This window comes from Pongo pygmaeus, chromosome 15 (assembly GCF_028885625.2).
Source record: "Pongo pygmaeus isolate AG05252 chromosome 15, NHGRI_mPonPyg2-v2.0_pri, whole genome shotgun sequence".
Lineage (NCBI taxonomy): Eukaryota > Metazoa > Chordata > Mammalia > Primates > Hominidae > Pongo > Pongo pygmaeus.
In genome coordinates this window covers 29,129,826-29,134,965 of record NC_072388.2, presented here as the reverse complement: position 1 = coordinate 29,134,965, position 5,140 = coordinate 29,129,826, and positions in this window count along the sequence as shown.

The window sequence follows — 5,140 nt, the reverse complement described above, 5'->3', positions numbered from 1 at the left end:
TGAACAATGAAATCCAGGCTGAGGTAGTCTCAGATGGAGATGAGGAAATTGTTGGAAACTGGAGTATAGGTTACTCTTGTAATGTTTTAGCAAAGAGACTGGTGGCATTTTCCCCCTGCACTAGAGATCTGTGAAACTTTGAACTTGAGGGAGATGATTTAGGGTATCTGGTGGAAGAAATTTCTAAGCAACAAAGCATTCAAGAGGTGACTTGGGTACTGTAAAAGCATTCAGTTTCAAAAGGGAAACAGAGCATAAAAGTTTGGAAATTTTGCAGCCTGATGATGAGATAGAAAAGAAAAACCCATTTTCTGAGGATAAATTCAAGACAGCTGCAAGAAATTTGTGTAATAATGAGGAGCCAAATGTTAATCACCAAGAGTATGGGGAAAATGCCTCCAGGACATGTCAGAGACTTTTGCAGCAGCCCCTCCCATCACAGGCCTGAAGGCCTAGGAGGAATAAATGGTTTCATGGGCCCATCTGCTGTGTACAGGCTAGGGAATTTGTGCCCTGTGTCCCAGCCACTCTAGCCATGGCTAAAATGGATCAAGGTACAGCTTGGACTATGGCTTCAGATGGCGCAAGCCCCAAGCCTTGGCAGCTTCCATGTGGTGGTGAGCCTGCAGGTACACAGAAGTCAAGAATTGAGGTTTAGGAACTTCCACCTAGATTTCAGAGAATGTATGGAAACACTGGGATGCCCACATAGAAGTTTACTGCAGGGGTGGGGCCTTCCCTTCTGCACTGCCCTGAGATCCTCTGCTAGGGCAGTGCAGAAGGGAAATGTAGGGTTGAAGCCCCCACACAGAATCCCCACTGGGGCACTGCCTAGTGGAGCTGTGAGAAGGGGGCCACCATCCTCCAGGCCCCAGAATGGTAGATCCACTGACAGCTTGCACCATGTGCCTGGAAAAGCCGCAGACACTCAACACCAGCTTGTGCAAGCAGCTGGGAGGGAGAGGCTGTACCCTGCAAAGCCACAGGGGTGGAGCTGCCCAAGACCATGGGAACCCACCTCTTGCATCAGCATGACCTAGATGTAAGATGTGGAGTCAAAAGAGACCATTTGGAGCTTTACAATTTGAATGCCCTGCTGGATTTCAGACTTGCATGGGGCCTTAACTCCTTCATTTTGGCCAATTTCTCCCATGTGGAATGGGGTCTATTTACTCAATGCCTGTACCCCCATTGTATCTAGGAAGTAACTAACTTGCTTTTGATTTTACAGGCTCATAGGCAGAAGGGACTTGCCTTGTCTCAGATGAGACTTTGGACTGTGGACTTTTGAGTTAATGCTGAAATGAGTTAAGACTTTGGGGGACTATTGGGAAGGCATGATTGGTTTTGAAATGTGAAGACATGAGATTTGGGTGGGGCCAGGGGCTGAATGATATGGTTTTGCTGTGTCCCCACCCAAATCTCATCTTGAGTTGTAGCTTGCATAATTCCCATGTGTCATGGGAGGGACCCAGTGGGAGATAATGGAATCATGGGGACGATTTCCCTCATACTGTTCTTGTGGTAGTGAATAAGTCTCACGAGATCTAATGGTTTTATAAGGAGTTTCCCCTTTCACTTGGTTCTCATTCTCTCTTGTCTGCCACCATATAAGACATGCCTTTCACCTTCCACCATGATTGTGAGGCCTCCCTAGCCATGTGGAACTTGAGTCCATTAAAACTCTTTTTCTTTATAAATTACCCAGTCTCAGGTATGTGTTTATCAGCAACATGAAAACAGACTAATACACCCCCTCATTACCCTGTCTTTGTAGGTATTAATTTCATTTTTTGTTTTGTTTTTATCATTTCTATGTTTCTTTTTGTAAAAGTAAGGAGATATGTGTATGTATTTTCTTTTCCCTTATTTTCTTTACTTTTCTTTGTTTCTTTTTTTTCTTTTTTGAGATAGGTTCTTGCTCTGTCCCTTAGGCTAGAGTGCAGTGGAGTGATCAGAGCTCCATGCAGCCTCGAATTCCTAGGCTCAGGCAATCCTCCTGCCTCAGCCTCCAGAGTAGCTAGGACTATAGGTATATGCCATTGCACCACTTTAAAAATAATTTTTTAACTTTAAAAATAATTTTTTTTTATTTTAAAATATTTTTTTTATTTTATTTTAAAATATTTAATTTTAAAAATAATTTTTGTAGAGACAGGGTTCTTGGTATGCTGCCCAGGCTGGTCTAGAACTCTTGACCTCAGCAATCTTCCTGCCCTGGCCTCCTAAAGCTCTGGGATTATAGGTGTAAGCCACTGCACCTGGCCCTTCCCCCCATTTTCTCATACAAAAAGAAACATACTTTAAATTTTTTACATTTGAAACTTTTTACATTTTTAAACTTCAATTTTTTTTACTAAAAATTATTCTGGAATATCTCCATATCACGTATAGATATCTTTCACATCATTTTTTAAATAGTTGCATAGTGAATGTACTGTAGTTTATTCAACTAATATCCTTTGCTTTGGTCCTTTAGATAGTATTCGGGTATTTTGTAACTGCGAACGATGCTACAATGAATAACCTTTTAGAGATGTACTTTCATATTGCTGGAGTTGAATCTTTAGGGTAAAAATTCAGTGAGTGGAATTGCTGGATCTAAGGGTCAATACATATGTAGTTTTGTTTGATATTGCCAAATTTTTCTCCCATAGGTGGGACACTGTTTTACTTTACTACCAATGCCTGTTTCCTCATAGTCTTGGCAATAGAGTATCTAGTTAAGCTTTTGAATTTTTGACAATGTAATTGGAGAAAAATTGTATCTTAGTGTAATTTTACTTTTTATTTCTTTTATTTTGCATGATTTCGAACATAGTTTCATTTGTTTAAAGGCTATTTTTGCACCATTTTCTTTATGATTTATCTGTTCATTTCTTTTGCCTATTTTTCTATAGAATTATTTATATTTTCCCTTAATTTTAAAAGTTGTCTATTAGCCCTTTAAAGATATATATATGTATAGACATATATCACATATATGTGTATGTGTGTGTGTAAATAGCAAAATTTAAATTGTTTTCCCAGTTAGTCATTCGTCTTGTGACTTAAATTTTGTCATGCAATAGTTTTTTATTTTTATGTAGTCAAAATTTTTTATGTTTTATTTTATTGCACTTGGATTTTGAGTTATGGTTAGGCCTTTTCCCACACTCAGATTTGGAGGAATTTGTCTATATTTTATTTTAATACTTTTAGTGTAGTGTATTGTTTTATATTTCAATCTCTGATTCATTAGGAGTTTGTTCTTTTGTTTGGTATGAGGAATGAATCTAATTTTGTCTTTTTTCAAATGGCTACCCATTGGTACCAACAGCATTTATTCAAAAATTCATCTTTGACATAGTAATTTAATAGGCCACTCTTATTAGATACTAAATTTCTATATGTAATTGAGTATCCTATTTTATTAATCTATTAAATTATAGAGACTAATCCTCCCTCATGACCTTTTCTTTTTCCTGGTTTTCTTGCATGTTTACTTCTCCATATGAATTTTAGTATCAACTTATTTAGTTCTAGAAAAAAAGAGCCTTGTTGGTACAAGGTGAAAAACTTTCTAGTGTTTCTCCATTAAGTAAGATTTGGCTTTAGGATTAAGGTATGTGACATGTTAAGAAAGTATTCATCCAGTCCTGTTTTCTTGAGAGTTTTGATTTGGAATTCGTGTTAATTTTTTTCAAAGATGGTTTCAGCATGTATAAAGGTAATCATATGATTTTTTCTCCATAGACCTATTAAAATGGTAGACAACATTAATAGATTTCTTAAAATTGAATTATCCTTGCAATTCTGGTATAAATTCCCTTGGTCATAGTGTGTTATATTCTTAATGTAATGTTAGGGTCTATACAATAATATTTTATTTGGGATATTTTATATATACATTTAAAAGTGATATTAGATGTTATATTCCATTAAAAGAATTTGCAAAATTTCCTTTTTTTTTTTTTTGAGATGGAGTCTTGCTCTGTTGCCCAGGCTGGAGTGCAATGTTGTGATCTCAGCTCACTACAACCTCCACCTCCCAGGTTCAAGCAATTCTCCTGCCTCAGCCTCCTGAGTAGCTGGGATTACTGGTGTGTGCCACCATGCCCAGCTAATTTTTGTATTTTTAGTAGAGACGAGGTTTCACCATGTTGGTCAGGCTGGTCTCGAACTCCTGACCTAGTGATGCACCTGCCTTAGCCTCCCAAAGTGCTGGGATTACAGGCGTGAGCCACCGCACCCAGCCAAATTTCCTTTAGCTTTTATTCTCTGAAACAATTTACCAACATTGGTACTGTCTGTTCTCTAAAGGTTTGGAAGCATCCTTCTCTGAAACCATCTGGGCCTAGTTCTTTTTGATGGGGGTAGTTTTTTTGATAATGTTTTCAAGTTTTTGCTATGAAAATGGGTGGATGTAAGCTTCCTATCTTTATTGGGGTAAATTTCGGTGAGTTATATTTTTCTAAGAAGTTTTCTATGCCATCTAGATTTTAGAATTTATTTGTTTAGATATGTACAAAATATTTTATGATTTAAAATTTTCTTCATCAACAGTTATTCTTGTTATATTTTGCTGTCTTCCTTTTTGTCTTGATTGAATTACCTAGTATTTTGTCTGTTTTGTTGACTTTTAAAAAAGAATCGGGATGTTCATGTTAATAATTTGATGTACTATTTTTCTGTTCTTCATCTCCTTAATTTCTGTTTTTATTTCTATTAATTCCTTAATTGTGCTTTATTTTAGAAATACTTTATAGGCTTTTTCTAGTTTTTTTGAGTTGAGGACTTAATTCATTTTTTATTATTCTTTCATTTTTACTCATATGGGTATTTAAGGTTATGTTAGTTTCTTAGGGCTTTTATAATAAATTACCACCTTAGTGGCTTAAAATTACAAAAATTCATTCTCACACGGTTCTGAAGGCCAGAAGTTCAAAATCAAGGCTTCCACAGGGCTGTATTCCCTACAGAAGCTCTAGAGGAGAATCAGTTTCTTGTTCCTTCCAGCTTCTGGTGGCTGTTGGCATTGGTTGGCTGGTGGTTACATCACTCCAGTCTCAGCCTCGGACTTTACATTGCTTTCTCCTCTCTGCATCTGCCTGTCCCACTCTGCCTCTCCCTCATAAGGATGCATGTGATGGTATTTAGG